A 12,382-nucleotide genomic window follows, 5' to 3' on the forward strand; every position below is an offset into this window, starting at 1 on the left:
ATCAACCTCTCAATCTGGCAAGTTGATGGAGTTCTTTCATCAATTCTTTCTTCTCTGGCTGCACATTCACCCCACTATCCATAGATTTGCGACTAAGGGCATCTGCCACAACATTTTCTTTACCAGAATGATATAAGATATCCACATCATAGTCTTTCGATAACTCCAGCCGCCTTCTTTACCTCAGGTTAAACTTCTTTTGTTTAAATATATACTGGAGGCTTTTGTGATCTGTAAAGATATCTACATAAACACCATAAAGATATTGCCGCCAAATCTTCAATGCATACACCATGGCTGCTAACTCCAAGTCATGGGTGGGATAGTTTCTCTCATTCTTTCTCAACTTCCTTGAAGTGTTGGCAATTACTTTCCCATGCTGCATCAATACACATCCCAAGCTTATACCCAAATCATCACAATAAACCACATAGCCCTTTGTACCCTCTGGAAGAGTAAGGACAGGTGTTGTCATCAACCGACTCTTCAACTCTTGGAAATTGTGCTCACAAGTGTCGGACCACTGGAACTTGGCCCCTTCTTAGTTAATTTGGTCAATGGGGTTGATATAGTAGCAAATCCTTCTACAAACCGCCTGTAGTTACCTGCTAAGCCCAGAAAGCTACGAACCTCTGATGGAGTTGTGGGTCTTGGCCAATTGTTTACAGCTTCAATCTTCTGAGTATCTACATGAATACCCTCATCGGAGATAATGTGACCAAGGAACGCCACTGAATTTAGCCAAAAGTCACATTTAGAGAATTTAGCATATAGTTTTAGATTATGGAGTATCAGTAATACCTTTCGTAAATGATCTACATGCTCTACTTCTCAACGGGAGTAAACCAAAATATCATCAATAAATACAATCACGAACACATTCAGGAAGGAACGGAATACACTGTTCATCAGGTCCATAAATGCTGCTAGGGCATTTGTCCGCCCAAACGACATGACTAAGAACTCAAAATGCCCATACCTTGTTCTGAAGGCCATCTTCGGGATATCTTTCTTCTTGACCCTCAGCTGATGGTAATCCAACCTTAAGTCGATCTTCGAGAAAAATTTAGCAACCTATAGCTGATCAAACAAGTCATCAATTTGGGAAGGGGATATTTATTCTTGATAGCGACCTCATCCATTCAACTGCCGGTAATCAATCCACATATGTAATGAGCCATCTTTCTTCTGCACGAATAATACCGGCGCACCCTAAGGTGAAGTGCTGGGCTTGATAAAACCCTTCTTCAATAAGTCCTTCAATTGCTCCTTCAGTTCTTTTAATTCTGCTGGAGCCATCCTATAAGGAAAAATAAATATCGGCTGAGTATTCGGCAACACATTAACACCAAACTCGATCTCCCTTTCAGGAGGAAGACCTGGAAGTTCATCTGAAAATACATCAGGAAATTCATTAACTATGAGAACTGACTGAAGAGTTGGTAGGTCAGCCTCGACATCTCTGACACGAACAATATGATAAATGCAGCCTTTGGAGATCATCTTCCTTGCTTTTAGGTGGGAAATAAACTTACCCTTCAGCATAGCAATATTACCCTTCCATTTAAGGACTGGCTCACCTGGAAACTGAAATTGAACCATCTTGGTTCTACAATCAACATTAGCGTAACAAGAGACCAACCAGTCTATTCCCATTATGACATCAAATTCTACCATGTCTAACTCGATCAAATCGACTACGGTGTGGCGATTACAAATTATAACCACACAATCTCTATATGCTCATCTAGCTATAACCCGATCACCAACAAGTGTAGACACCTATAAGGGTTTAATCACCTTGAGTTCTACCCCAAACTTACCAGCAACAAAAGAAGTGACATATGACAAAGTAGAACTTGTATCTATCAATGCATATACGTCGTAGAAGGAAACTGATTATATACCTTAACGACATCAGGTGATGACTTAAGATCCTACCGATCAGCTAATACATAAATGTGGTTTTAAGGATTGCTCGAGCTAGATGCTCTACCTTTGCCTTTACCACATTTAGCTGATGTATGACAACCTTGCCTAGGAGGGAGTACAAATAACTAATAATCGACTGTAGACCCAGTCTGTTGAGCCATACCTCTGCCACCCCTCGTTGGACAATCTTGCATAATGTGTCTTGGGTAACTGCAAGTATAACACACATCCGATCCAAATCGACACTGCCCAGCATGCAACTTACTACATTGAGCACATCGTGGTAAAGGCGGCCTCAGCTGGCCAGAATCACCGCTGTACTATGAACTGGAAGCTCTAGAACACTGGCCTACTTCGGAATAAGAAGATCGATCAGGTTTCTACCCCAAAAGCTGTGGCGGGGCACTAGCCGCTGGATGGGCTAAACACCTCATAAACTAGGATCTATGACCAACCCAAAACTCATCGTAAGAACCTGTAGACCTATCCTTCTTATTCTGACCTCTATCATGATCCCGATCAGCCCGCTGCTACTGCTTACACTCCTCTAAGCCCTGAGCATATGCCTGAATACGAGTAATATCCATACCCTCCTAAAGTGAGGCTTTCATGCACTCATTAATCAAATGTGGCCCAAGTCCAATTATAAATCGGTGTACCCAGTCCTCCATCTCTACTACAACCGTGGGATCATACCTAGCTAGTGAGTCAAAGCGAAGTCTGTACTCCTGAACACTCATATTCCCCTAGCGTAGATTCAAAAATCTATCAACTCGAGCTCGTGGTCTTCCCTGGCAGATAGTAATGGAGAAAAGCCTCTGTGAACTCCTGCGACGCTGCTGGAGGTGCATCAGTCCCTATGGACAACTCCTAAGTCTCATACCACTGAATGGCTATATCCCGTAATCGATAAGAAGCCAACTCTACCAACTCAGTATTAGAAGCATGCATCACTCTCAACATCCTCAGCATCCTATCTATAAAGTTATGTGGGTCATCATTTAGATTTGATCCTGTAAATACTGGAGGGCCCAAATTGATAAAGTCTCGAACCCTGGCACTAACAACCTTGTCAGCATAACTAGCACTCGTACCCTGATGCTGGGCATGAGCGGCCACTAACTGAGTCAATAGTCGTATAGCATCTTACATCTCCTGGCCGGGTGTATCAGATAGAGGAAATGGAGGTGTTGTAGCTGCGGCCCCTTTAAGCTCCTCTGGGGAGGGCGAAATCTGAGAAGTCCGAGATGAGGCCTCACTCTGGCCCACATTTGCAGGTGGCACCGAGCTGGTACCCTCATCTGCTACAGCTTTGCCCTTTTGGCTAGCTGAAGCTTTCCTCATCACAGGCATCACTGAAACCAGAACACGTAAGAAAATATATTTGTATAACACGGCTCTATCACATGATCTAAGATAAGAAGGAAGGATAACCATCCTAAATGCCCTGCCGCCTCCTATCTATAACGTAGTGCACAACACACCCATAAACAAGACTCTGCTTAACATGGCTTGTAGACACCCTAGGAATGACTTTCTCTAATACCAAGTTTGTCATGACCCAAACCGGAGGACCACGACGGGCACCCCGGCCATACTTGCCGAGCACCCTATAACATGCTTCCATAACATAATCATAAATAAAGGTGGGCCACGAGGGCCATTAAATGACAACCTATTAACTCATAAGAGAAATAGACTGAAAAGGGACAAGTCTGAAATGACATACATATATAAACATGATTGGACATAATAGTACGGGCCGAAAATGCCATCATAAACATTTGTACAATAAAATACAGGCCAACAAGGCCATACAACAACTAACTATATCATAAATGTCTACAAGCCTCTACTGGAGTACATGACATCATAAAGTAGGGACAGGGCCCCACCATACCCATATACACATCAAAAATATCATACCAAGGCTAGAAAGCAACTACGAGACAAATGGAGTGCTCCAATATCAAAGCTGAGTGGGAAGCCTGTTGATGCAGACCGTCACCCTGTCTATCAAAAACTACGAGCATGAAACGCAGCGTCCCCAGGCAAAGGGACGGCAGTAAGAATAAATTACCGAGTATGAAAGGCATGAAAATAATATAAAAGAGATGTAAAAGTAACATGAGATAAAAAAGAGTCAACCTATAAACCTGAAATCCTCTGAGGCTGTGATATGCATAAGTGTTGTATATATGTGTATATAACGCCGTTCATACATATATATGCGTATATAACGCCATCAAGCCTCTGTGGGCATCATAATCATGGAAAACTGATCAGCGGTACGTATATAACGCCTTCGTACATATATATATGCCTATATAATGCCATCGGCTTCTGTGGGAAATCATCATCACAATATCATGTGTATAAATGCATAAGTGTGATCAAGAACGTTCCGAACCCGTCGGAGTGACGTAAGGTCATTACACCTCTGAATAACATTGTGAGACTATGTCATTTTTATTACATGGTTCTATAGAACTTATAAATAACATGAGTAGACTTTCAGGAAACAATGCTATGACGACATAAAACAACATGGATAGTTCTAGCTGCTAAGAGCAGAATTGTTATGGTATAGTGTTTCAATTACATTTCGATTCGTATGGATCATGCCAAGAGTAGGAGGGTTAGCCTTACAATACCTTAATATCCCTGAGTCCTTAATACCCCTCGATCAATCCCAAACAACTCAATCTACAATAGCATAAGAAGGTTTATGATCAATTGCTAAGTAGAGGTTAACCTCATAACTTAAGCTAATAGTTCGTCTACGTAAATTCAGACAATATCTCCCCTGTAATAAGGACCTCCTCCAATAATACATAACAACAAAAAAAAACCAAAGAAATCCAACAAGCATAAACATTAATAACAAGACACCATGTAACAACAACAAGTCATACATATCTCACGGCGAGCGACAAGCTCGGATTGGAACCTGTATATCCCATATCACCCAGTATAGACTTCTTACTTTAAATTAACAACTATTTTAACAAGATAATGAATCCATTCATCAATGATTCAAGCCTTATACAACATAAATATAACCAGCAAACAATTCGCAACTTAACTATCTTCAACTAGTAACTCTATCCACTAGATCATGTTTAATCTATCCATTTATCTTAACCAACATCAAGATAATCTGAAGCACAAGAAATAAAACAATGTAATTACCATTTATAGTAGCTTCAACTCTAAATCCAAGTTTCACTTAGCTTACAATAACCCTCAATGATAACACAACATCATAGAAGTAGTTTTCTTGTAGCTTCTACACTTCTTTCCTTATTTTTGAGTTGATTAGCCTTGGAATCACGCTTGAACCTTGATGAACTATTTATGGAGTCTTAAGAGAGTGTAGGGTTGTGGTTTGGGTTTAAAATGGGTGAAAATAAGCTTTCCAATCAATTTAATAAAAATTAAGTTGGCCACTGCTTCAATTATACGGCCACTGGGACGTAGAATATTATACGGTCCGTCAAATGGCACCGTATAATGGGCCATCAATATAGGAGAAATGGCCAATTGGAAGATCTGATCTAGAACTGAAAAAGATTGAAATAAGCTAGTCAAAATGTACATAAAGATATATGAAGCTACTATGTGTTGGACATTATCAAAAAGGGAAAATTGTTAAGTAGTTGTTGGCTCAATGATCATGAGCTTACAATGAAGTTTTGATGATTTGAAAAATAATGTACCTAATTCCAATCAAAGGAGACATAAGGAAGGATTCAATTGAAGAACCAGATATCCCAATAGATCTCCAAGGGATTCAGTGAAGTAGTCATATCAACAAAGGAACTGATCCTTACTTCACAATTGAAGACTGGAAGTTGTTTCATCCCGACGTTAAAGAAGACAAAATACTGACTGATTCCTATTCGGTGAAGAGTTGTATTTCAAGTTATGGAAATATTTCCATAAAGTACCATAAGTTGATCAACATGGAATTATCATTGAAGTAGAAGATAATAGCCGACGCGCATACAAGGAAAGAAAGGAAGATCCAAGTCAAACAAGGTTTGGTTCTCGGGTACAATTAATGAAACCCAAACTTGGATGGATTCAACTATTCAAGGTGGGAACTACTTTTATATAAACACATCGTGAACAAGATTTGGAGCTTAAACAAAACAACAAAGCACAATATTCTAACTGGAGGCTTAAGTGAGTACAGTCAACACTTAGTCTTAGAAGAGCCAACTGCACAACAACGAAGAACCTGAGCTTATCATGAAATTATCATTCAGTGCTTTAGTTTTCCTAGGTTAGGTACTGTTATGGTCCCATCTATTTATCTTTGCAAGTATCGTGTAATAGGTGTTCATTGGTTAAACATTAAATTGTGATTTAGGTGGACTATTCAAGGAATAGATCCTAAGCTTATTGTAATTGTTAAAGTGCTCATGTTTTAGTGAAAGGAAATTTGTTAAATCCTATAGCAGATAGGTCTTGATTTTTTACTCCCTTGAGCAAGGAGTTTTCCACGTGAAATTCTTGTGTTGATTTTACTTTTCGTGCATTACCTTCTTCCTTGATTGCTCTAAGAATCAGATTCTTAGAGTACATAAGAGTAGCCCAATCCTAACATGACTAATTTCCTCATTGTATTTGTCACTTGAGCTCAATGGATCATGCCATAAGTGCATACAAGTAAAGGTATAAGACTGATGTAGACGTTGCTTCAGTTTGGTCTATCTTAAACAGTCCCTTTTCATAGCCAAAGTTGTGGAGACATTTGTTAAGTAGTCGTTGGATTAATAATAGATGATGAGCTTATCTTGAAGTTTTGATGATTTGACAAACAATTCACCCATGGAAATATAGGGAGACATAAGAAAGGAATTGAAGAACCATACGTCCAAACAGATCTCCAAAGTATTCAGCGAAGCAGTCATAACCATTAGAGGAACTTCTCGAAGGAACTGGTCCATCCGCAACATAGGAGACTGTCAACAAGCAATTTCATAACTGACTTGGATAATTGGAAAGTGACTGATTCCTATTCGATGAGGATTCGTAGTTTAACTTTACTGAATCCTTACCATAAATTGAACACGTAAAATTAGCATTGAAGTAGGAGAAGGAATTGCCGACGCGCATACAAGGAAAAAAGGAAGATCCAAGTCAAACAAGATTTGGTTTTTGGGAACAATTAATGAAACCAAAACTTGGTTTGATTCAACAATTCAAGGGTGGCATCAACTTCTATATATACACAACACGAACTAGCTTTGAAGCTTAACCACAATTGCAACATTCCAACGAGAGGCAGACTGAGCATAGTCAACACTTAGTCTTATAAAGAGCCAACTATATATCAACAAAGAACCAGTGTATCAAGATTTATCATTTAGTTCTTTAGTGGTAATAGATCAGTACAGATGTGGATCCATATGTTTACCTTTTTAAGTACTGTACAATAGGTGCTTTGTTGGTATTGAGTTGTAAGGAATCTCTTAACAGGGTAGAGTCATAGAGATTTCATAAGAGGGTAGTGGTAGGACTATTATGGAACAATACCTTAGGCATTGCAAGAAAGATTGTAAACCTTAAATTTCTTGTGTTTAGTGAACTTGAGAAAAGTCCTATAGAGATAGGTCGTGGTTTTTGCCTCCCTTGAGGAAGGAGTTTCCATGTGAAAATTCTTGTGTTGATTTTATATTTTTGATGCATTACATTCTTGTGTAGTTATTATAAGAAGTTGTTTCTTAGAGTGCATAGGAGTACCTCGATCCTAACAAAATCCGTTATTCTTAGTTTATCTTCCAGTTAAGCTACTTCCCATACAATCATATCTCTAACAGGTCTGCTTTTATCCTGCTTCTTCGTCAACTTTTTATCTCTTATATTTTACCAAGAAAAGTGAACTAGGTATAAGTCTACAACTAGCCTATCACTTGCTAGCTATAAGTTAATCAGAGCCACTAATCAGTGCCCAGCAAATCGATAGATCACCAAACAAGCCCTACCCTATCCTATAATGCAAAATAGACCTCCTGTGTCAAGCACACCGTCTAAATTCATAGATATTATTCAATTGGTGATCAAGCAATTAAATAATCAAGTGCAAGGATAACATATAACAACAACAACATAGCTAGTGAAATCTCACAAAGTAGGGTCTAGGGAGGATAGAATGTACGCAGACCTTACTACTACCTTGGGAAGTAGAGAAGTTATTTTCGGTAGAACCTCGGTATAAGGATAAGTAATTCAAAGCAGTACAAAAAATGAAATAATGGAAATGATTAAGCCATGGAAAAATACTATAAAAAACATGATAGAGCAGTAACAACCATAAAAAAAAGGAACAATGACAACCACAAAGTAATATGACAATCAAAGTAGAAGAAACAACAAATTGTACATGAAATCGAAGGGCAAGAAACTACAAGAGTAATACTATGATATTAGTATGAAAGGATAAGTAGGACGACGCTCAACTACCAACTGACCTTCTACCCTACTCCATGTCCTCCATAACCTCCTATCTAAGGCCATGTCCACGGTAAGTTGTAACTACGCCATGTCCTATCTAATCACCTCTCCCCAATACTTCTTCGTCCTACCTCTACCTCTCCTAAAATGGTTCTGTCACGCCCTAATTCGGGAGTGATGTGATCGGCACCCGAACCCAAACTAGGCCCGAGCGAACCACTCTAAATCTGGAACTCTGGGGACTAAGCCCCAGTTTAAACCAGTAAGGCCTACTGCAAATAGACTATACCCATAAACTGCAATCTGGATATATATATATATATATATATATATATAGATACTGAATATCTTATCTGAACTGGGCACACACACACAAAACATGTATAAATACAACTGAGCAAGCCGACGAAGCTGCTATGATCGTACAAAGCCAACAGTGTCCAAAACATACATATACAAGCCGACAAGGCTATCGCATAAACACACACACTATATATATATATATAGGACCCGTCTACAAGCCTTTAGGAAATGTGTGACTGTACCATACAATCAGTAATCAAAAAGAGAGACTCCAAGAACCTGGCAACTCCGAACAAAAAGGGAGCTCACCAATCAGCCAATATCTGATTCTGCCTACTCGAGAGGTCTATCAGTCTGTCGATCAGTACCTGTAGGCATAAATACAGCACCCCCAGACAAAGGGACGTCAGTACGAATAATGTAAGGCAAGGTAACAGCTGAAATAAAGTAACAAGCTATACTCTGGATATTTCAAGCAAACATCTGGAGGTACTCTACCTAGGTTGCCTTTCACCTGAAGAAAGATGACATAACTCTATAGATATAAATCCGTGACCCGAGGGTCAGGCATAGATAACTCCATGACTCATAGGCCAGGAATAATCAACTCCACGACCCGTAGGTCAAGTATGCAAAACTCCGTGATCCGTCGGTCAGGCAATAACTCCATGAAACGTAGGCCAGGCAACAACTCCATGACCCGTAGGCAAGGCATCCTGTCTCACTGACCAAGTGGTCAGGCTAAATAAAATTTAAGTATATGTATATCATGCCTGTGCTGAAAAATCCGACACTGTAATATGTCTCTTATGTCTCTCTATGAACTCTAGGACATAGGAAGGGGATATGGCCCCTCAGAAAGAATAACAGAACACTCAGAAATCAGGCAACAATATGACAAGCACTACTTATACAAATCTCTAGTCACAAGGTTCATTACGCTCTTACCATATATGGAATCATGCCAAGAAAAGAAGGAACAACCTTAACTTACCTGTTTGATCTCCTACTACTTAACGCTTATCCTCCCATGCTCGTAAATCTACATTCAAGAAAATTCATACTAAAGTTAGGCTTATTGACATATGCCCATCTCAAGTCTTTAAATTAGACTTCTTTAGAATCTGCCGAAATTCGGGCAGTATCTCCCTTGTTTATATCCCTCGCCCGAAATCACAATACCAACAACAAACACAACAACAACAACTCTAACGCCAACAACATCATCATCCATACCAAAATATTTCATAAAACATCTCACACGATGTTTATCCAATTGCTCAACCCACAGATTCGTTATACGATTATTTAATAGCTTTATCTCCCTTAATAAACCTAAATCAATATCAATAAGGAAGGATTCAAAGCTGACTTCCGCTAGAACGGAAATATCTTTTATATTTTCCTTGAATCCAAGCCAAGATCCCTCACAATACGATATTATAATCGCAACTATATGCTGTCTGAACCTGAATCCAGGGATTATACTTAATTCACGTTAAAATTTGATGATTGGAAGTTAGGGAAAATTTCCAAAATATTTGGAGGGGTTTTGAGGGTGTTTGGATGAGAAATGAGAGGGTAAGCCCCCTTTTATAATCTTCTTGAGTCGGGTTGCACCGACCTAGAATTTGCTTAGTGCATTTTGCGCCACCTTGGGGATCATTTGCACTGAGTTATCCCCTGGCTCCTCTGCACGTTCGGGTCACCTCCAAGCGCATTCGCGCAGAGTTAATGTCTGCTCTGGCAGTCTGTCTTAAAATTCTCATAACGTTTGATTCCAGTTTCAGATTGACGCGTGGTCTATTGCGTTGGAAACTAGACTTCATGAAATTCAATTTACGCTTTTGCTTTACTTCAGAACTCCTCATATACTAAAAGATATTCTTTCTCCATGTTGGACCAAGATTGTCCCCCATCGTTTCTCCAAAGTTCCAACAAACTTAATTTCCTTAAACCACTTGCCCTCCAATCCTTCCCTAGCTTATTATATGAACTTAAACCCTCATAATCATAAGGTAGGCGCATATAATCTCATGTATCCTAGAAGGCACTCCAGTATCCACAATTACACAACTAACACCTAACGAATCTTAACGTACAAAACTATGAGGTGTAACATTTCTCCCCCCCCCCCCCCCCCCTCTAGAAACATTCATCCTCGAATGTTTAACTCTTTAAGAATCCTATGTGAATTTTGCCAGAGTTTTACCTCTAACTATACCACTACCATCCTATTTTAACAACCCAAAATATACAGTGCCTCACAGGGCTACAACGAAAATGAGAATAATGGCCCTACACAACTAAGGAATTATAAGAAGGAAAGTATTACGCACCTGAAGACAATGACGTCTCTGTCTGAACTTCTTCTAGGAGTGGAAACAAATGTGGATACCTGGACTTCATATCTTCCTGAGCCTCCCAAGTCATTTCCTCCATATTGTTGTTTCTCTAAAGAACTTTCACTGAGGCTACATCTTTAGTTCTTAGCCTCCGAACTTCTCTATCTAGGATTGCAATGCGAACCTCTTCATATGATAGTTGCTCGGTAACCTGAACATCATCGATGGGCACAACTCTCAAAGGATCTCCAACACACTTACGGAGCATGGATGCATGGAAGACTAGCTGTATGGACTCTAAGTTGGAAGGTAGATCCAACTCATAAGCTACCTTACCCACTCTACGAATAATCCTATAAGGCCCAATATATCGAGGGCTAAGCTTACCCTTTTTACAAAATCTCATAAGGCCTTTCATCGGTGACATCTGTAGGAATACCCAATCATTAACTTGGAACTCCAAGTCTCGTCGGTGATTATCCGCGTAAGACTTCTGTCGACTTTGGGCTGTTAATAATCGATCCCGAATAAGCTTCACTTTATCCACCGCTTGCTGAATTAAGTCCTGGCCCTACTAATTTCATCTCTCCCACTTCAAACCATCCAATTGGTGATCTGCACTTCCGCCCATATAAAGCTTCATACGGGGCTATCTGAGTACTGGTGTGGTAACTATTGTTGTACGCAAACTCAATAAGTGGTAGATGGTCATTCTAATTACCTCCAAAGTCTAGTGCACATGCCCTTAACATATCTTCAAAGGTCTAAATAGTTTGCTCAGCCTGACCGTCTGTTTGGGGGTAAAATGTTGTGCTAAGATTCACCTGAGTCCCCAAACCCTCCTGAAAAGATCTCCAAAAATTAGTCTCAAACTGCGCACCCCTGTCGAAGATAATGGATATAGGTACACCATGAAGTCGGACTATCTCCTTAACATAAAGCTTTGTATAATCCTCGGCAGAGTAAGTAGTCCTGACAGGCATAATCCTCGGAGGACTCCATTTCCAGTAAATTCGAAGGGTGATTTCTTCTTTTGCAGAGATGTATCCTTGTAATGGGTCAATGAAGGGTCTTCATACTGTCGCCTTTTCACCTTGGCCACTATGGATGATGTGGTCGTAGTCTGAATAGTGACTCCTACATCTCCCGAATCTATTACTCTGACCCCTAAGTTGGCTAACTGAAGAAGCTCATGAGCCAACTCCCTTTTTCCAGCCCCCAGGTACGCTAAACTACCCATAGATTTGCGGATGTGGGCATCTGCTACCACATTCGCCTTCCCTGGGTGGCACAAAATATCAACATCATAGTCATCAGTAATTCTAACCACCGCCTCTGTC

This window comes from Lycium barbarum, chromosome 6 (genome assembly GCF_019175385.1).
Source record: "Lycium barbarum isolate Lr01 chromosome 6, ASM1917538v2, whole genome shotgun sequence".
Lineage (NCBI taxonomy): Eukaryota > Viridiplantae > Streptophyta > Magnoliopsida > Solanales > Solanaceae > Lycium > Lycium barbarum.